Source organism: Rhynchophorus ferrugineus, unplaced genomic scaffold, assembly GCF_030347505.1.
Source record: "Rhynchophorus ferrugineus isolate W39M unplaced genomic scaffold, kcgeb_rfMv2 rfM3, whole genome shotgun sequence".
In the NCBI taxonomy this organism is placed as follows: Eukaryota; Metazoa; Arthropoda; class Insecta; order Coleoptera; family Curculionidae; genus Rhynchophorus; species Rhynchophorus ferrugineus.
The window spans coordinates 24,464,796-24,488,420 of NW_027472582.1; the positions used below are offsets into that span (position 1 = coordinate 24,464,796).

The window sequence follows — 23,625 nt, forward strand, 5'->3', positions numbered from 1 at the left end:
GTTTCGGCGATCACCTCTTCCTTCATTCGACGAAAATTTTTCCCAGCGAACATTCTTTTGAGATCTGAGAACGCGAAATAGTCGCTGGGGGCCAGATCTGGAGAATACGTTGGATGAGGAAGCAATTCGAAGCCGAATTCATGGATTTTTACCATCGTTGTCCCTGACTTGTGACACGGTGCTTTGTCTTGGTGAATCAGCACTTTCTTTTCCTTCCTTTTTCAAGGTAGTTAGTGAAAATTATTCCACGTGCATCCCAAAATACAGACGCCATAACCTTGCCAGCCGACTGTTTTCCTACGCTTGGAAGCGGGTTCATTGTGTGCAGTCCACTCGAATGACTGTCGATTGGACTTCGGAGTGAAATGATGGAACCATGTTTCATCAATTATCACTTATCGACGCAAATATTCGTGAATAATATGATGTACACGTTCAGTTGATATCTTTAGAGTGTCTGCTATTTCATTCAATTTCAATTTACGTTAATTCAAAATCATTTTGTGGATTTTTTTAAATGTTTTCGTCGGTAACAACCTATTTTGGGCGTCCACTGCGTTCACCGTCTTCGGTGATCACCACGTCTAAACTTAGCGTACCAATTCTTGATGTTTGATTTTCTTGGGGCAGTGTCCGGAAAATGCTATAATTCACAAACTAATGATCCGGCAGCTGTCAAATTTATACACGCATTTTTTGAGGGTTAGGGCTAACTAAAAAACATGGAATTAATTCTAGTAGCGCCATCTATGTGTTAGGCCGGGGATTTTTCAATTGACCTGTTAATACATGTTTCTCATCTTTTATTTTAAATAGTTTAAGAGATATAGTAACTACAAAAAGCATTAGTCTCTTAAAAGATAAACAGATAAACTAAGTTATTTTAAAATTATAATTTAGGAGTAAACCTCGTTTGTCGGTTTATTTTAAAATAAACAGTGTCTGTTCCCTTGAAAATGTGGTTGAGAAATATACAAACATGTTAAGTTTAAATTTCAGACCATTTATATAAAGGAATTTGTGTTTGATATTGATTTTATAGTTTCTAGAGGTTTTGTTGTTATGAGATAGTAAAACGTAATATTAATCCCATTTGTAATAATATTGCTAGTAATCTTTTAAATTGAACCAATCAGATAATATTGATTTTTAAGTATATAGATTATTTTTGGGTGTGGAATACTTGTTTTAAAGAAATGCCATTTATCTACTAATGCTTTTATTTATTTTCCAGTTTAATTAAGAATATATTTTATATAAAGTGGCAGATAAAGTAATTTGGTTTCTTTTTCCTCACACGTGGTTTTAAACTGGCAATAATCTCTCAGTATTATTTATTCAATGAATGCGCATAAAACACTTTGGAGATAAAGGTATGCTCTTCATAGTTTCTTCTCATTCAAAAACCGTATGCTCTTCGAAGTTTGTGTGGTGTTTATGGCGATAAATCGTACTTTTTTGTCTGTTATTTACTTCCTTATTTGTTTTTTTTTTATAAAAAGCGTATGCTCTTCGAAATTTGTGTGGTGTTTATGGCGATGAATGCCTAAGTGAACACCAGGTCAGGATTGGGTTGCTCGTTTTCGCTCGAATTGATTGACAGATGAAAAATGGAATAGATCGATTTTCGATTTGTGAATCACTGTTGCAACAACGCAGGGAAGCTTCACAAAGGGTTTCAAAGTCAGCTTTCGCGGCAGCGAAGGTGATGCTAAGTGTTTGGTGGCATTGGGTTTGGCTTGAACCTTGTGAACATACCAAATTGACTTTCTGCTTGCAAAAACTAATTGATTGATAAAAAACGGCCATAATCTTAAGTAATTTGTATTAGTCGCCGTCCATTGTTATTGAATCACTGGGATGGGGAATACATATATTTCTTACGCTTGTTGTATAAGCCTCGATGTACTATTGTATCAAAAAAAAAACTTGTATTAAAAAATAAGGTAAAAATTGTGATGCATTAGTGCCTTTAGTCGGATCAAACTTCCAACAAAGAGCATTTGAGCGTTATGCGTTGTTTGCGTTAAATTGTTCCTTATGCCTCAAGAAGTGTGCTCTGAAGTCATGAGTCGATATTTTTTATTCTTTTTCATTACGGTAATGCTCTTTGTCACACAAACATGCGGCTTTTTTTTATCAATAGTCGGTCATATTCTGCAATCACTTTGTTCGCCTGACGTAGTTCTGTTGAATTTCTGGTTATTCTTCTAACTCAACAAACAGTTTCGCGGATATTGTTTTGAGTCATAGTGTATTACTTTACAGGGGGCGATATACACACTTAAAGGTAAAGTTTGCAAGTAATAAATAGTCAAAAAGTTATAAAATGCAAGTAACTACTTTATTTCAGTTGTCTTGTTTTTGGGCGCAGTAATACTCTTACTATATCATAATTTAGTCTTTTTTTTCTAGAACAACATTTCGGTGTATTATTCAATAAATAATAATAAAGTAATAAATAATAATCACAATAAAATAAATATATAATAAAGCCTGTACAGTCAATATATTTTTCCGAATTGAACATGCTTTTTTATTGAGCAAGTACCTAGATACTTTCTTATTATTCTGGTGCTTGGATGTTTCAACTGACTATTTACAGCCAGTATCGTTGGCATGTTACTTAACATAAATCTTCTTGACGTCAGATCACTCTTCTATACTTGAGTTGATATTTTTTTTTGCTCCACATTTACATAACAAACTATGATATTAGGTACAAATTACTGATGGGGCAGTACTTCATAGATAATTGTTGTACAATACTACCAGATACTTCATACTTCACTTAATTTTGATGGTTCTTTTTTTCTACTCTAATATGTTACATCTGTGAACAATATTCTTTTATGTCATACATTTTTATCCTCTAATGTATATTAAGGATTTTAAAAATCTCCTTATATGACAGGCAGCACAAAGTTTACATTTTCCAAGGCGCGTGGCACGTGGCTGCCAAACATATTGTCTCTTTTAGGGTCATTATGAAGATTTTTTTTTTAATTAGTATAAAATTAATAACTTAGTATATGATATATAGTATAAATGAGTCAGAATTAAAAAAAACTGTTTGTAGTTTTCTTGTGACCTAGTTTTCAAAAGATTAAAAATAATATTCGGTATATCTAGGACTTTACAGATGCAATAATGCCAGGTCAAAAAACGTTTCAAGTTAAATTAGATCCCTTGCATGGAACGATCTGTATGACAATGGAGAACTCAAATATCAGAACTTCTAGAAAAATCTAGAATTCTGATACTATATCGCTTCCAGTTAGTGCTTTCAGTGAAATCAGCTTTTAAAAGATTTCTGTATGAACCATTTGACTTTGTGTTTTAACCAGAAATCACAGAAGTTCTTCATTAATGGCGTTATGGCTCTATTAAAAAAATGCCTCTATATTGTCGATAATAATGGAGCATATTTAATATACATTTATTTTCATACTATAAAAAAATAGTTGAACTTTAACAAAATAGCATCATGAGCTTTTCACAGGCTCAATATTTCAGCCAATTAATTTCATTGGTTTAATTTTGTTAGTTGTATTATTTTATTATTATTTAAGTAGCGCTTAAAATATTCTAATTTTAAAGAGGCATTATATTCTAGAAATTTTAAAAAAATTCACGTTTTTTATATTTTCACAGCATAGTACTTTAAGAATATGCTCTTAAGACATTATTTCAAAAATTAAGTTGTTTTCGGAGATATAGTTGTTTTAGTGACGCGGAATCTAAAAACGAAACTTTAAATGCATTTTTCCCGAAATTACTTTTTCCGAAACAGTTGACATGATATCTCAAGTTCTTCTATCGTACCCAATTTTGATTTTTACTATTTTTGAAAAATTCGGAATTGTCAAAAATGGTGTATTTCAGAATGTACTTTTTAAAACAATTTCTAAAATGAATTCAAAGTCTCTGTCTCATTTGTCGCTGTCAGTGCACCAATCTGTTGGCTTGTTCTAATTCCCTTAACCCGTATGGCCGTAGATTATTTAGTCATACCCCCAGAGCGAAGGTTTCGGATTACATTTCGCGCTACCTACCACATGGTTTAAATCGGTCGGTGCGTTCCGCCACTTGAAGCTGAAGCATTACACGCTGTTACGAAAATGCTACATACAAACAACTTCATCTGCGTTACGTTTTACGGCGTTCAGTACGATTCCCAGAAAGAATTAAATTGTTTGGTACGGCAGGAAGTTATTCTTTCGGGATGTGGGTAGCGACTAGAGGAGACTGGTTTTGTTTTGGGAAAAAATGTTTTAGAAGCGGACGGGCATATGTTAAATGGCTAACTGTTGATTTTAAAAATTTAAAAGCCCCAAGCGTTGAACAACCGCGATAATTTTACCAGCTAAGTGAGGGCTGCCATAAATATTTTTATAAATAGTTTACATATATTTATTTACATCTGATTTTGACCTTATCAGGTTCTTAGAATATGCTAGATTATAGGCTGTATTAAAGAATCATAAAAATATTAATTTATAATAATAACATACTATAGAGAGATTACTGAAAATACTTTTATTTTAAAATTAAATAGGAATTGTCAGAATAACATTATTGAAATCATGCCTTATATTTACAAATCAAAATTGTATTGATAGTAAACCTACTGAAAAATGTTATGATGATAATTTGAAGATACAGGTGCAAATGTATTTGAAAGGGCTGCCAAATAAATGAAAAATATTCATTTTACATAGTTGATAGTAATTACATACACATTTATTTAAAAAGTACATTGATGTTTGATGTTCTTATATTTTTAACAGCACTGTGGAACGAAAAATTGTATCCAGTATTGTATCACCTTATAATATTTGGGTAAATAAAATCCACAAATTGTAATTTTGAAGTTTATTTTAACAATAGCCTTACAAATTTGCAACAGCAATACTTCAAGTACTTTAGTAAATCTGTGTTTAGATATGCTTTAATATATTAAGTTCTATGATTTCTTAAACTAGATCTTTGCTTAGTTTCCTTTACTTCACTTCACTTCAGTGACAACATTTGGGTTCATATATATTCTGTAGGTCTGTAAATGTTACACACATATATCAAGCTGTAAAAACTTTATAAAATAATATTGTATTAATATTCAGTCAAATATATATCAGTTACCTTTAACCTGGTGAAGTATAACCCATTGAACTATTGACACTTGTTTAAGGTTTAAATTTAATTTTTTTTTCCAATAAAACAGCCAATTCACGTCATAGATGACGTCGAATATACTGCCAAATACAGTTTGTAAAATTGTAAAATTCGTTTTAAACTGTATGCGGATTAGTTCTTCTACTTTTGCCCTGGTTAAGATAAGATACAGAATGTTATCTGATGCGTCGGAATATGTAACCGAATCAGTTTATAAAATTCGATTTATGTTGATGCTAGTCGGCTGTATTGTCAAACGTCTACAAAATTTTTCTATTCGTCTACAACATTAGTGATAATAGTTAAAAGTTAAAAACCGGCAAACATTGTAAAACGTACATTGGCTGTTTTATTGGATGGACTACATATCCGAAATTCATCACATTATATTAAATATAATTTTCCATATTATTGGCTAACTAAAAAAAGAACAAACTTATTATGGACTTATGTACCTAATAAACCAAACAAATGAGGCCTAATCTCAAATGTTTTCAACTGTATTATTTACCTCGATATTATGTTAATTACACTTTAGACATACTTAAAAGTACTTAAAATAGTAAATACTTACATTAGAGTGGTCTTACTGCTGTGAATAAACTATCGATATGAAATCTATAGCGGCTGGTACGCGCCTTGCAATACTTAATCACAAGTCACACAATATTTTTCTGCTTTTTTAACTTTTATTCCGTGTAAATTAAATACATAGAATTGTCATCTAGCCTATTGTTGGAGATATAACTTAGTCAAGGTATTTCTGCTGATGGATGTTAAAAATATAAAAATACGTGATCAAAAACGCGACCAAATATTGTGGTTTTTCAACTTTGCTCGCATATGTTATAGATATAACCGTAGTAAAATAGTAAACATTGTCTTTTGATCGATTATTTTCTAATAACTTCTAGTAGTATTATTATTTTAGTACTTTATATATGCATGAAACACTAAATAAGCATAAATTAGCGAGATCGGATGTATGAATGTAGTAGTGTAAGGTTGCGGAACTAGTGTTGGTAATACTTATTAGAAATCAATATAATGGAAATAATCATTTTACTCGATGGGTAATTTCATGTTTCGTTCTTCTAGACGAAACGAGAACCTCAGTTGGCAGTTTTCTAAGGCTTTATTAGGGCATTCGATATAATTAGAGCTTAGTATTCCTAATGAATCTGATGCACTTATATTTGGAAAATCGGTCATTCCACGTTAAGGTCGGGGATTGTCGACAAAGAGATCCATCCACTCTGGTGTTCAAAACGGTTCTCTACTTCGATACTATTCAATATCTACATTAATTATGATATTAATATCAGTACAATTAAGTTAAAACAGTAAAACGCTGTTGCTGTTTTCACCACCTCTCCACTAGACAAGTGCACAGAATAACAGCTGTTGTTGAAAAGGCATTCGAAGAAGAAAAAACTGCCCTGCAATATTCCTGGACGTCTCATAAGTTTTTGATTGGATATAGTATTTGGAATTCATCTGCAAAATGAGTAAATTGTCACAGCAGAATTACTGTTAACGCTGGAATCATATATTTTCAAAAGAAAATTTAGAGTCCTGCATGAAGGGGAATTCCAACACTTAAATCTATTTCGATTGGAGTTCCATAGGTTAGTGTCCATTCCCGTATCAGCTCTATGCTGCTGATATCCCAACAGTAAAAGAATGAATACTTGGAACATTTGGCAACGGCACAGTTATGACAAAAGATGTATCTCTGTCTAAGGCTGTAGAAAAAGTACAAGTACCGGTTAACAAGATCTGCAGATGGACTAGCGCCTGGAAAATACAGCTTAATAGCTCCAAATCTGTTCATGTAAATTTTGCGTTGCGGCGAGATAACAAAATCCTAATTATATTACTTAACGAATGCCCGATTCTTCAAGCAGAATCAGCTAAATGCGTCGGAATACATCTTGATGGTAGGTTAAAGTAGAAACATCATAGCAGATTAAACTCATAGTCAAGCAACTACTGGTTCGTCGGAAGATACTCTCTCTAACTTGACCTAAAATCAAGGAGATTGGATTATCAGTCTATCATAAAGCCAATTCGGAGTTATGAGGTGCAAATATGGGGTTACACTAAAACATCAAACCAACTAGTAATCCAACCCACCCAAAACAAAGTTCTACTATTAATTATTAATAACAATCAAATGGCTCAAATTTTATATGTTGTAAATGAATCCACAAAACAGTCCAAGCGATCATTTTTCACCGTAATCCTTGTATATCATTCCTTGATTCCTCAAACCTACTTAGATAAAAAAATAACTGCAAATATTTTAATATAAAGAGGTTCAAGAGGATTCTGAAGGCCCCCTGATATGTCAGAAACAACCAAGCTTTTGAGCTTGTCTGTTTTTATAGAGTTTATCTTACATTAGAGTACCAGATACATAAATTATAATCAAAAGGCATCACCTACTTTTTTGCTAACTATATTGAAATCATTGCTTCTAACCAATACTATATCTTACTCTAATTTTTCATTTTATAATTTCCAGTAATACCAGTAATAAAATTAAAAGAAGTAGGTATAATTCGATAACTTTGAAGGTAGTATAATATATAAGCTGAATAATTTAGCTTGACATTCATATAATTACAGGAGAGTTTGATCTGACATTACTTATGCTTGCCATATATTGTAAATCTCTTAAAGTCAAGTCACAGTTGATAAAGCCTTATTTTAGCCCGTTTTGTATATCACTAATGAATAAAAAATACACTAATTGTAATATTTGGTGTAAGTTTCCGGATTTGAAATTGGTTTAATTTAATCGGATGAAGAAATGTTCAGATTTTACTTCTGAATTTGCTGAGTTCTTTTAGAGATTAGTAAAAAAAAGGGTGTCAAACTAGTATATTTTAAACAAGTATTTGAAAGAAAATGTATTTATCTCTATTCAAAAACTATTTTTATATGGATTTTTAAGTGAAAAAATAAAAAGGAAAATTGAGTAATAATGTAATACCCTGATATTTGGTTTCGAAAACTATTTTTCATTACTTTAGGCTCTTTGGAGGGATGGAATCTGACTACTGTAAGAAAATCATCATTAGTTTTTGGATTTTTGAAAGTTTACTCACACAGTGCCAAAATCTTAACAGTTTGATACCTTCACCTTACTGCTTATGACTAAAATACACTACAATTATGTACAATTACAATTTACAGTATTTTTATCATTTGAATATGACGTATATATTCACCAGTGTAGTTTCTTTAATCTGTTTTTTATTGCTTACTATAGATTACAATAAATTAAAAATTATTAAATAAATTCCTTTATTACATATTTTATCTCAATGTCTACTTAACTTATTGATTTATCTGTATGACGAAAATATTATTCATCATTAGTTTCCTCAATAACACTCAAGTCAGTACCACAAAGGAATTATCGAATATTACTGAGTACGTTTGATAACATCAAACTTAAATTATCTGTTACGTATAAAAACGTATATATTTCAACTAATATATTAATATTTGTTGCTACTACTTCACTTCAATTTTTCAGGTATTATAAGAAAACGTGGGATCCTCTATATTGCAACGTAATCACAATATACATGTTAGAATGTTATTTAACTGTTAATTTTACGTTAATCATGGGTCAGTGATATTATAGCTATACATTGTAAATTACCACTAAGAGTCCCCAATTAACCGGCATTCATTGTATCAAGGCCGTTTATGAGTTAAAATATTAAAATAGCCATGAAAAACCGCATTAGATTTACTAAACATCTATAACATAATATATACACATACATATATTTGTGATGCCATTTACATGTGTTACATGCTGTCATTATATATAGTATATTTCATAGTATATTTTTATTATACATTTATAGTATATTTTTTAAAAATTTATTTAGTAAAACTAGTAATACAACTACTTAGTGTTCAAACATTTTGAAGATCAGAAGGTTTCTTTCGTTTTAGACGTCTAATGACATTATCCACATTTAGATGTTGCTAAGAAGCTTCCGTATTGATAGGAGTTTTATTTGATTGGAATCGGCAAATATTCTGATAGTGTCCGTAACCATATCAATTTTTAGGTCGCGATGGAGGACACAAACACGTACATGCCAAGACGCATTCACAATGTACTTCAATATCTGGTTTTGGAACCTCTGAATTACTTGGACACTGAAGTCACTGGCGCAACCCCACAGCTCAATTCCCTAGCTCCATACTGGTCTCAGTATCTGTTGATATAAAATAAGCTTGTTGTAGGTTGATGAGGCTGGGAGTTTCAGTCAAGCCACCAATATATTTTCCTGAACTTAATGTTCATCTTGCTTCTTTTTTATATGCTTCCTCCATCTGAGCTTGGCATCCAGGGTCATGCCAAGGTATTTTGCTATGTTGGCAGATGAAACTTGCATGCTATTAATCAAGCGGAGTGATCATCCTATTTGTAAATTCAATGTGTGTAGATTTTGCTTCATTCAATTTGATTCGCCATTTTTTACTTCTGCTAGTAACTTTATCAAGAGAAGATTGCAGCTTCCGGGTTGAGCTTTCTACATTCTCTGCTAGTGTTGATATTGCCGTATCATCACCACAGGTAACAGTTGTGCTATATAATGTTGTGGGGAGATCATTAATGTACAAGATATAAAGCACTGGCCATAACACATTTCCTTGAGATACACCAGTCCAGCCTGTTTGAGATCAGAGTTCCTACATGTTTAACACGGGAGTATAGATTAATTCAAATTTTAATAGCAGGTATAAATGCTTAGGGATAAGTGACTATTTTATATAGAAGGTCTTCATGCCATACTCTGTTAAAAGCCTGTACCGAGAAAGATAGCAGAGCACACACTTTTATTTTGTAAGGATTTTTCAATTATACCTGTAATTCGATGTACCTTGTCAATTGTTGAGTGGATATTCCTGAAGCCAAACTGGTGAGATAGTATCAGCTTGCTTTGATCGAGAATAGGTTTGATGCGTTTCATAATCTAGCTCTCAAATAGTTTAGCCATAACTGGAAAGAAAGAAATAAGGCGATGTGATTAAACTTAAGATTTTTATCATGTTTTTAGTATCATTATGACTTCAGCAATTTTCCATGCATCTGGCACTGAATCGAATGCAAGCAATAAACAGGTTGGTTCATCATCCCATCAGGCTTTCTAATAGGAGGCACTTGATCTATGGGATGTTCAAGATATTTAGATTGAATATTCGGCATTATTTCTAAAGGAATCCAGCTATTGATGCTTGTTTGATTTCTTTAATTTCCTTTGTTAGTTGCTGTGTGGCTCTGTTAAGCAAGGTTTTATTAGATATGCTTTTGGATTGATGCCGTCAGTTTCCGTTCAATAAAAGAGGTACTTTTCAACAGTTTCTTGAATGGCAGTGACAAAAGTAACTACCTCCTCTTCCAGTTGGTTCGTTATTTTAAGAGGTGTATTCAGATTACTATCCTGCTTTAATAAGTAATTGAAATAATCTAAATCCGTGTGCTTATTAACCAAAATTAGATTTTGAGCTTTCGTGATTATTTTATAACTGGTTAGATATGTTTCAAAGTGATCCGCGTTTAAATCGAGACCACTTTCAATTTTAAAAATTGGTTTTTGATATGTTCTTGACTGCAGCGAAGTCAATCAAATCTAGAGATCTGTTCAAGTCAGAAGGCCAGTTGGCTGATTAATAGATATGAACTCACATCCATAACTGACCGCAGTCTTCAATTCTCGCCCCGTTGGGGTAATATGTCTCTATCCCCAATAAGTACGATTGGCATTAAAATCACCACCACTAATAAAGGGCTGTTAGGTTTCTTGAAAGGATCAATATATCTTTCAGCAATGATGTTATATGTCAGTGGAGAATAGATTGCACTTACTTTGAACTTTTATTTGGTATAAACTACCTCCCCGAGTTATGTTGGCAGGGTGAACTGTATGATACATATAATAGTTTTTAAATCTTATAAACGAGTCTTTAGTAAAAATGGGTCTTTCATGAAAGACACTGTACACAGAATTGCTTGTAATTCGTGTCAATATCGCATCAACCCGTTAGTGTTTTAGTTTTAATTCCAATTTATAATTAATATGTTCGATCGTAACATTTTTTGCTTTTTGGTGTATACTAATGTTCGATATAGCTGTTTAACATGTCTTAATAATTATGTTATTTTAGTGTAGTCTTGAACATCATCCACAGAAGCTGAAAATGTACATACTTTCTCATACAGTATTACTTACTTTCCAACTTTTTAAAAATTCAACAAAAATTAAAACCAAATAAACATCTTCGAGGACATCGTTTTGAGTCTACTACGAAGTCTAAAATCGAATTGAAGAGGACTTTAAAGGCCATTACAATGTTGCCATAATTACGTTGTATCCAGAAGGTATTAGCTTATAAGGAATTAAATAAATTTGTTTGCAAGACCACTTTTTGCTAAATATGCTTTGCTATATCTCTGATAATGCATTTGTTAAATATTATAAACCATTAGTAATAATACTCTTTGTAAGCAGTTTTTCTGTCCTTTTGCAATTCATTTGGACGCGTATGGTTTTCTGTTTTTGGATAAATTTTCATTTTTATTACAAACTGGAGGTCATTGTCTTATAGTCAAATCATAGACATATGAACCTCCATGTTGATACCAGCGTGAGTGATTCACTTTTAACTGTTTCAAGGTTTTTGAGGTTTTGTTTGTATGATTTTTATCTTTTTAGTTCAGTTGTATTTTTAGTAGAAAAAATATAATTTTTAATTCTTACAGTTTTATTAAGATTTATTTAAGACAATTTATAACATTTTATAAGTAAAAACATATTAGCATAATTGAAATAAAATTTACAAGTATATTTATTTCATTGTTTGTTGTCGGTCGTTATATCTGTATTTTTTTAATGTTAAATAACATATTGTTTTCGCATTGTGGATATAATTATTTTATTTGTTTCATTACCTACTTATGCTTCCAGCGTGACTAGTGATATTGCTCATAATATTTTAGTTTGGTTTGTTCGTCTCCTATATAGATTCATATATTGTTATGAATGTCTTCATCAGACCTGACCTTCACAAATATTGTTTTTAATTGTAAAGGGTATTTTGAATTAAGCATTTCTAAAAATCAGTAAAGAAAACATCATTTGTATTAGTTTTAGAAAATGTTGATAATTTTTGTTATATGATATTTAAAAATTATAATCAATCATCAATTATTGAAATTAATAGACAATATCTGTTAAACAGCTGTCACGAAATGTCGTAAAATGCAAGACGTAAAATGCGCTCATAGAATAAATTTATTCAGACATTTGTTGGACAATTTGAAGAAATGCTCTTTTAGATGGACGAAGTGTTAATGTCTTAAAATTCTCCCACATAAAATTTGTTTTTATAAAATAATTAAATAATTGTATTATTTAAACATGCTATATTGTTTCGTATTGCATTTTTATTTAATGTTATAGATTAACTTCCGAAATAAAGCTTCTGAAGATATAGAAGGCACGTCATCTATTTTATTCATAAATACCCTTTTTCAAAGTCAAAGTTTTCAAAGGCTTTCGATAATAAAAACAGGATTTTATGACATAAATAAATTATTCTGAACTTTCTGAACTTTATTACAGTTGTTCCACTGATAATTTTTGAATTCATATATTCAAATATTATGATCTCTCTTTGAGTCTCTTTGGAATCGAAATATCGAGTTTACAACACTCTGCGCCATTTTGTTTCGATACAAGATCATGTTGGTAAACCTTAGTCTCATCCATAATGATTTTAATAATTTTTAAAACCTTATTCGAATTTGTTTTTGATGCATCATTGGCGAAAGTAGTTTGTATCGTGCACACAATTTTCTGAAACTAAAAATAGTGCTTGCATTGATTAAAGAGATGCCTACTATATCCCTCTTGACTAAGCCAAATTTGAGAAATAACCTTAAAGACAATTTAATTGTACCATTGTAATATATGGAAAATATAAATAAACGCTATCTTATGTTAGAAAGTAATGTTGATGTTTCTTGTTGTGGGCGTGGTTTGTGAGTTTTTTTATGTATTTTAAAGAGACAGAAATATATCTAGAATAAGGACAATATTCAAGAAGTTCATTAGGCATTCTCAAACACTTCTGGTATTTTATATGCTTCGGTCCTTATTTCTCGTCTTTAATGTAAGCTTCCTAGAGATATGCCAGAAAAAATTATGAGCTTTAATCATAGTTTGTATGAATTACGCGTTATAAAAAATATTTTACATTCTGCGTTTAATTCTCTTTAAAATTTCACACAACCGCAACGAAATGACGTTGGCATATGCTATTATAAGTTACGATATGTCCGTCATTCTGAATTGTGAATTATTGGATTAATTTTGGAGGTATTAACTTAATTATAGCCGCCTGTAATACATTTTTTTAAAAATATATTTTAAAGTCTCCTTTTACCAAATCGGGGCTTCGAATCACGGTCCTCTGCATTAAACCTACCGATTGGCCACTGACCAACTTAGAAGTCATCGCAGATCTAGGACAATCATAAATATTAAACAATCACAAACATAAATTTACGACCATGCCCCAGCAGGATTCGAACCCGCGACCATCGCAACAGTAGGTGGATAGTCTTGTTGCCTTTACCACTGCGCCAGCAAGCCGGCGTAATACATTTTGGTATTATTATTGTTTTGTACAAATTCATGGCTTATGTAAACTTATTTTATTAATTGTTTTATTAATATATATATATATATATATATATATATATATATATATATATATATATATATATATATATATATATATATATATATATATATGTAGAACATATTAATATTATTGTATGTTAAAAGACTACTAGTTTTAAAAAATAACAACTAATCAAACGAATCTATTAAAACCCAAACGTCGTTTAATATCCTATTTGATTCTTTCAATAACAATATTCTGATATAGGTCTCTGTTTAGATTACTGCTTCCTATGACTCACTGGCCAATTACTACCCACTGTAGAGTTATGGTATTATAGATGTTCATGTTTTTATTGGGTCAGCTCCACACTTGAAAATTACATAGGTTTTTATCTACCAACTTTTTTTTTAATTATTCTGGTTTTTGTGTTGATATTTTCCATCAAGATTCCTGTCTTCTGTTGTTCTTTATTGCTTCTAGTATTTTGAGACTGCCTACTATTCTACCCAATGAATTTTGTAAATTTGAGGATTGAAGTACTGTGACATTGTGTGTATGTACTGTGAAGCGAGGATGTCAAATTTAATCAATGGTTTTTTACTTCTAGATTAATAATTGTTCCGTTTTTACAATCAAAATTTTACAATTTTGAATCCACATTTATGAGTTTCAACATTATCTTCAATACAATTTTTAGAATTACTACAATTATCAGGATTATTCATAATTCAGAATTCTTGTTTTTGAGCAGAGCTCTTTTCTTTCAAAAAAAAAAAACTAACGAGTAGGATCTCAGATTTTCATTTTATTTCGTATATTATTCCCGATTGGATTTTGTTTATTATACATGATCTATTTCCAAATTGTGGGTATTTTTAAATTTTGAATTCAGCTGAATTTATTATTTATTTTTTCCTTTAAATATATATAAAATAATGTTTTATGAACTTGTATAAGTTGTATTCCATTTTATTTTTAAAACCAATGTTTAGGTCATTAACCTGTAAAATATAACTACTTATTTTTCGCTATAGATTATCAACTTTGGCTTTACTAAATTAGTTATTTACTAACTTATATTTCATTTTTACCATTTTAAATAGAATATTAACTCATTAACCATTGATTAACGGTACATTTTAAATATTAACAAGATTTTCTAAATAACAGTTTTCTGCCAGTGTGGCGTAACAGACATTGAGAAGAGCCAAATTATGAAACAAACAAAATCAATATCCCCGTCACCAAATATTTGTGAAACGCAAGGCGTTACGTTGGCTCCCTATTGTGACGTTTGAAACGTATTTAAATTACTTCTGAAGCCTACAATATCCGGTGGTTGACCTTACCTTAAAATAATTATGTCCTCGTTGAAAATTTCATTATATCATTTTTGGTAGTTTATATTTGGCGCATTGGTACATTCTTTTGTCGCATTGGAGGAAAAGAAGTATTTTTGTTACATCTGGGAATTTTTTATTCACGGTTGAAAATAAACTTTCCGAGCGAATGGCTTTTGTTTCGACCGAAGGAGCTTGTATTTATCGCTGGGTAAAGCCACACAGTCGATTTTTTGTTCTTTTAATTGCATTTTGAGTGTGTTCCGAAATTATAATTAAAATTCTATTTTAATTGCTTATATTTATGAGGAACTAGTTGAGTTTTGAAATATGCTATCCGACTAAAAATAGAGTAATTTTATCATATCATTAATTTTTAGCGAGAATGCTATTATTTAACAAGAATTATATTAACAAATATGTTCTCAATTTAAGTTAAGTTTATTTGTGTCAATCATCATATTTAACCATAAAAAGTTTCTCATAGCCAATTTACATCATTGTTAGTCACTTAGAGTGGAAGCTAAAACAAATATATCTTTATCGCGTCGACAATGTTGCTAAATTTAAAGTACCGCAAAATATCGCTTATTGAAAGTTACTGCAGTCAAACTCCATATCAACATGTATATACTGATTTGGGATATACACTACACATGAACAATTTGCAACAATATTTGGTATTAGTTCAGCTACATATACCCCGTTTAGTACCCCAGTAAACTGCTCATCTGAATTGTAGACGTCAAAATGTCATAATGTTGCTGCACCAACTTTGACTTTTAGTTAATTTTGGCTTTGAAATATAACAAAATTCTAATCTAAATAAAATAATGAAACTCTTATAATAAAAAGCTATATTATTAAATTAAAGAATATTGTTATAAAATATAATTTTTTGTAACATTATAGTACATCTAATGCATATATTAGCGAAGGACTTAAAACTACAATTAATTATACAGTTGTAATAGTTTGTAGGTTAAGGTTGTATTTTGTTATAGTGTGTTTTGTTACATTGAATTTTTTTCGATGCCACCCATGAGTTAGAATCCTAGAGCGCGTTTTTTTTACGTAGAGCCTCTTTTACGCGTATCTTCAGTTTAGTGTTTCCTTGTAAGTCATTTTAATATCACTGTATTTCTCCTTAGTTTGTTGTGTTATTACCTGTATACATTTTTATTGATAAAACTAAGTGTAATAACTGCATTCTTCCTAATGCATTTGTCAATTGTGTTAGTATTCCTTCTTTCATCGACACATTTTAACCAAAGGGTCATCTTTATTTTGAACAATTACACACATATTTGTGCACATATTTCACACTCTACAAAGATGTCCTACAGTTATCGTATATTAATTATATACTCACCTTTAGTCGTTTCCACTCTCATCATGCTGTCTTGGAAATTGTCAGCATTGAATCCTAATCCCATATTCAGAAAGTTTCATTCAAGTGAATAACTAACCTGTTAATTTCTAATCTAACATTTGTTCACGATTCCATCGTTTGTCAGTTTTTTCTTAAATGTGTCTGATTGATTCATTCAAATCATTCCTATTTCCAGCATGAAGCATAATATATCTACAATGAATTCTTAATAAATGTTATACTAGTAAAACCTAATCAATTATTGTTTCAACGTTTACCTTTTGCCATCAATTTTTGTTCTCTTGACACTATTTTCTCTATCTTGTCATGAGTGATCATTGAGTATATTGGTCCCATTCCGATATATTCATGCCTCATCTAATTATGCATACATAAAATAATAAGCCTTCCTTGATTTTATTATATGCTTTTAAAAATTGTATTCTTTTAAAAGCAATATCTGGTTCCATTAGACCATTTGAATCCTAATGTTACCTATCAAAGAGTGCATATCTCTAAGCTTTCTTTGGATACTTTTCAGGTTAACAGTTTCCCCTGAAATAATTAAATTAAATTATGTTTATATTGAAAACACTACTCACTGGTTTTATGCTTTTCTTATATTGGATCTCTGATAGAGCTAACATCACGCTGATCTTGATTCGTCACCCCCTTCATATAAGGATGGTCTCTTTTCGGTGAATCCAAGATTATATTTTTTTCAGCAACATGCTAAAAATATTTTAAATAAAAGCCAGTAAAATGCTTGCCTGTCCCATGAATTTTACTGGCAAGAGGGGAGACGTTTGATAACCGGACGACATTTGAAGGCTTATTCTGTTAGATGGTTGACTTATCAGACGGCATTCTATATCTTTTTAAAATAGAATAAAATGAATACTCTAAAACGAATTTATAATTTGCGGAATACCTAAAACATATTGATGACGTGAATTCACTGTTATTTTAAAGAGATATAGGTAAGGCTTGATAACAGTGAGCGAGCGTCACTGGAAGAAAATGTATAACATATATTTACATATAAATTGTTATTGGACTTGTGAAGTGTTCTTTATTGGACTTGAAAAGAGAAAAAAAATTATAAATTAATATTTATTATATATATATATATATATATATATATATATATATATATATATATATATATATATATATATATATATATATATATATATATATATATATATATATATAATAGTATTCTCATAATTTGACAATACTCAGACCGTTATGACTATCTGAAATAAATATATCAAGTTTTTCTTTGTTTCTGTGAAAAATATTTGGTGAATCAATCGTGCATCCGTACTATGTTGCACCTTTATTTACACAGACTATTGAAATGAAATTTAAACGAACTATTAACGCAGTAGTGGGCATAGCTTGTAGAATATATTAGGTTTTAAAATATATTTTATCAAGTCATATATCAGTATTAGTTAAAATTTGTAATTTACTACTCTAAATCACCAATATCACCTAATATCACTACTCTTTAAAATATTTAGACAGAATATTTTTAGGCTAATATGTCGCTATTTTTATTCTTAAAAATATCGATATATTTTTTGTAAAATATCGATATTTTTTATACATGTTGCAAAAAATATATCTATATTTTTTTTCTCCGATGTATGGATATTTTTTAAAAAATATATAAAAAAGGTTTATATTTTTTTCGGTGTCCAACACCTCTAGACTACTGACACTGCTGTCAAGTTGTTTTGATTAAAATGACTTTTTAATAGGTAATTTTTTATTTTTATTTTCCTAGAATATATTTCAACATTGTTTAAATAGTACACAACAGATTGTTTATAATTTTCGTTTAGAAGTTATTATCAATAAGGGTAACACCATTCCTTTGTTACACATTTTTGCTGACCAAACAAACTATGTAATTTATTACAGTTTATGTTCTGAATAAATTAGTTATGATGCATCAATAAATTATCTAGACATATTGATCGCTTTTATTTTCAATTTGTTTTAATTTTAAGACATACATGGAAACTCATTTCATCAATTGATTTCATTTTACTGTGGATAAGTTAGTATCACTGGTTTGTTTTATTCGGTAGTACTTTATTTTAATAATAAGTATTTGATGTAAAATAAACTATTGACAGTCTTTATATTCTAAGTGTGTCTGTAATTAGTTTCCGGTTGTTGTAAAAGACCTAGCCTAGCCATAAATCTAACGTTATGATTTACTACATATGTCATTCAACATATATTAATCTCAAAACTACATCAGTTATACAATATTTTGAAAATGTTGAGTTTTAGGTCTGAACTTGAACAATGAAACTTGCATTTGAGACACTCAATATATTACTTGTTTCATCAAAAGGCTCTACGGTGAAAACCTGCTGCAGTCATAAGAACATACGAAACGTACTTTTGACAATTCAAATATGGTTATTTCAACGTTCAACACATTCTGATAGGCCGAAAAAGTTTAAAAACGTTGATTCGGAAGTGTTCAAAAGATGGGAAGGTGGGTACCATATGAATTGAATGACAGAAAAATCGTCAGTGAAAGGCTCCTTCAGGTATATGGAAGTAGTAACGACTGATGAAAAATTTTTTTTTTTTTTCGAAAATCCCAAGCGAAAATAATCAGTTATCTTCTGGCGCTTTTCTGTTGACCTGGCCAACCCATGAACTGCAAGGCCAAATCGACTGATAACAGTATGTTGCATGGCTCATTCAGCAAAACCAGTCAAAGTGTTAAAATTACTTGGATAGAAAGTTTTATAGCACCCGCCGTACTCTCCAGAGCAGCCGTTTTGGAAGAACTTGTAAATGGTTCAATGAATCGTTTAGTTCAAAGAAGAAACTGTTCTTTTGGACTGGCATCAATAAATTGCTTGGCAGGTGGGCAAAATGTATAGAATCAAATGGCAAATACTTTGAATAAACGCATTCTAATTATCCATTGTAAATGACGTGTCTTTTTAACGAATAAAACGGAAAGGGATTACCGACCCATCTGGTACCACTTTTGCTTATATTATTTAAGGCAGAATTTAATGCAGCACGTCGCAAATATGATACTCAAAGTTAATCAAGTATTGAAGTGTCAGTTGTATTAAATATTATCTGTTTTTCCTCCGATTTTTTTAATCTATGTGGAGCCCTATTTCTATAAAACATATTCGTAATACGCAATATGACTCGCCGTCGCGAGCTTTTCCAATGATGACATAGTTGTCCTTGATCGTTCGCGTTGTTCAATGCTCTGAGTTTATATTGCATGACAATAAAATGTCCATCCGTTTTGTGGGGTGGCATCAGATTCTTAATGGTAGTAGAACTAATTTATATTTCCGATTATAATAATTTTAATTTTATTAATTTTTATATTTATAATTTTAGTTTTTTTGTTTAATAGTTCTTCATTTAACATATTGCAAAAGTAACATTTAATAACAAACAATCAACAATAAAACAATAAAACATACAACAATAAAACCTGATAACATCCTAAGCCTTCTATATGCAAGTGTAACTGAATAGTTGTACCTGCATATTGTTGTTATTTTTTTAAAATTATTTATTTGTTGCATTATTGCTACTAACGTTGCCGACTAACCTACAATTTGTCTTATCAATACAATAACTAAAATCTAGGTATATACCTAGGAGGACAAATCGGCCTGTGTTGAGTGTGTGTCCTGTTCTGGTGTTATACAAAAGTTGTATCACTTCGATATTCACATGAGAATTGATTCTGTCCTCATGTCTCCTTGAAATTGTCTTGATTTCCTGAGTGACAGTCGGTATCTCAAGGTCTCAGTGTAAGTAATCAGTTCTGTAGTATCTGGGTACAATATTTCTCAATACTTTGTTCGGGAAAACTTGCATTGTATTTATGTTACTTTTCGCGAAACACCCCTATAATTGAATAACGTATGTCCATATAGGTTTCAATACTCGCTTGTATATCAATTTATTATGTACTTATAACTGTTATTATCTTTATTAACCAATATATTTTCCTATATTTGAACTACAGTTATTTCCTTTTCATTTTTACATGTTCTTTCTAGCGAAGTTTTACATCATCATTTTACATCATTATTGTTACTATTACCTGTGCGGTCTGATTATACGTGATCTGCACAGATTTATTTTCGTTAATTTTAGTTTTCCAGGTTTGGGTCCAATTATTTTATGTTATCACTTAGTGTATATATAACCTAGTGTAATTTTCGTGTGGCTTCTTTACTATTGAGAGCAAGCATCGTCCCAATACTCTTCCTTGTAGTACACCTGCTTTAGCTTCTTTTATTATGAAGTAAGCTTCCTCTTGTTTGACTCTAAACATTCTGGCTCTAATGTAATATTTTAATAGTTCACTGTGCTGTTTCGGTGTAACCTTTTATGTAACTTATGCACATGACATACCTAATCGAATGCTTGTAATCGAAATCTACTATTATATCTGAACATACTTTTTTATCTTCATAGTCTTTTTCAATCACATTAGTTATTTTATTAACCTGGTCTATTGTTAGTAAACCCTAACTGTTTTTTTTTCCCTCTATAATCAGTTTTATTTTTTACAAAATGAGTTTTTCAAATACCTTAGACATATATTATAGTGGTAGCAGAGAAACAGTCTATAGGCTTTTATTTCATTTGAAGTAATACATTAATTTGCAAATTAAGATTGTGCTAAGCATATCTAATGTAAGATTTAAACAAAATATGAAATTTATACGACCTATTCTTTGATATCTTCATGGATAACTTCTAACTTATGCTCCGACAAGCCATGAGTCAATGGATCAAAACAAGCTGCAGTTTTCCGGTGCAGAATCAGGAAAATACAACGGGTAGAGCAGGGCTAGTGAATACAATTACAAGATTTCAAGTGACATTTTTAGCGATTTTCCAACAAATAAAATACGGTGAAAAACCCTTAGCGGATTATATGGTATATAATTCGCATTAAAGTAACATAGGTATAAAAAAACATAACATTATTTATTTATTACTATTATTGAATACATTAATTACCCGCTCTTCATTTTTTATGTTTTGGAAGTAATGAAAATGAGTTCCGATGTACCCGGCAATCCATTTTTTTCTGTATTAATTTAAAGAGGCAATTAATCTTCGTTCTTTGAGCGTTTACTTCTCTAGTATTGATCACATCTTCAGAAGTGGAGGCATATTGAAGAGGATCTAGTTGTTCAGGGCTGCGATATAATTGTTTGGTTATATTCTTAATTAGTCTTGTTAATTTCCTACCATAGCCCTAAAATGTCGTTTGATAATTTCGTTGACTTTCATTTATCCAATTATCTTGTAAATTACACGGATTTTCAAATATAAACTACACTTATTCGACAGTCGAAAATTCATTCATCACATTTCATCGAATTAACCGGCTTTTTGACAGTGGAGCTCTAGGTTTTCTACCTACCACTGGACCGTATCGCTAGCTGATTTTGCTCCATGTCTGCAATCCAAGATTGCTTTCTCTACACAGGACTTTTTATTTGAGTGTTTTCAAATATGTTTTGATCGGTGTTTTTTAAAAATTTTCTGCTTTACTGAACTTCAGTCAGCTTTTTCATGTATATGTTATATCAAAATCACCATTTTTAGAATGCGCAAACCATTTACGATGGCCCTTTTTTATATTAAAATAGAAAATATTTTATTAGGCATAGAAATCGATGTTCAATAAATTATAAATTATTGTTATCTGCTCTCTAACGAAATAATATATACTCAAATGCATTTAATAACAGTTGTTTTGACAATAATAGTTTGTTGCATGAAATGGAATACTTATATGCCATCGTTTGTAAAATTACAAATAAATTAGTTTAACACCCAGTGGTAATTAACTAACGCTTTTATTGATAATGTTAGATTGTTGCATTCCTCATAGGTTTACAACCTGAATTTTTTTATCAGAACTATTACATTATCCGTTGTTGTGTTTTTGCGGACAAGCGAAAATTGGGGTTCTATTGAATCGTTCACAAAAACACGTCGATTGCGGTCGATTTATTTAAAGCAAGACCTGAACGAAAATGTATTCGGATAAGAGAGTTGCTTGCGGATAAGTATCGAAATAAAATGAATTTCGTTCGAGAGAGAGAGAAAAAAAAACAAGAATCAAGGAAAGACCAAATTATTTCTGGTCTGTCGAGTAAAGGCGTGACGAAAATGGTTTCGATAACAGTTTTTGGTTAGTTGTATCGGACTGATAATCTGGATGTTAAATAGGGCTTGTTACAGTTTTGTATCTAGATCTTATTAGATTCACGTAATTGTTAATTGCTACATTATAATAATTAAATATCTTTTTTTTCTTTTTAACACGAATAAACTGATTCAAATTTGATGACATTATTCTATTAATCCTTCAGTAATTTAAGTAATGAATTCATTCCAATGGATCATACTTCTAACATATTTTTTTGTATGAATTAAAAATTGTAGTCCGTATTGGGCAATTGACATCTTTACCGCCACTATACATACGTTCTTGAACTTTTAGTCATACAAGTTGCTTTGTCAATAGTAACTTGAAAAAGATCGTTTCGCCTAAAATTGAATTAAATGGTTTTTGAACGAATATTTTTTACAATTTGTAGTATTGAATAACTTAACAGTTCATAAAACACATCCAATAAATTAAATCGACTTCTTGTGATGAATCATCATCAATAATTATAGTTTATCGGCGTTATTTTTTGTCGTAGTCTGCTTAAGGATACATTTTTGATTGGTGTTACAGGAGTGTGTTTGACATAGGGGAATATTCAGCAGAGGGTTTTTAACGAGATGCTCCTTCATCACAGCAGTGATTAACAAATAACAAATAAGGTGGTGAAAAAGTAATATAAGTGTCCATAAAACACTAGACACAAAGTCATAAGCCTAGTTGCGTTTGCTCAGTCAGAAGTTATTGCCCATTGAAAATCCATTGATGTTAAGGAATGATGTTAGGGTTGGAAAGGAATT

General features: G+C 30.6%; 1 protein-coding gene and 1 long non-coding RNA gene across 6 annotated transcripts in view; one reads left to right on the top strand and one right to left on the bottom strand.

The window, feature by feature from the left end:
- Positions 1 to 23,625, top strand: part of LOC143192894 (transcription factor E2F1) — a 64,298-nt gene that overhangs the window by 18,657 nt on the left and 22,016 nt on the right. The gene's annotated exons all lie outside the window — the stretch shown is intronic.
- On the bottom strand, positions 16,178 to 17,406 carry LOC143192895 (uncharacterized). 2 transcript variants are annotated; one of them, XR_013004899.1, is made up of 3 exons: positions 17,214 to 17,406; positions 16,890 to 17,166; positions 16,178 to 16,824 (listed from the first exon to the last, which is right to left on the bottom strand). It is a non-coding gene; the product is annotated as an uncharacterized LOC143192895 (long non-coding RNA). The 2 variants fall into 2 exon arrangements; XR_013004900.1 differs by having other exon boundaries at positions 16,178 to 16,836.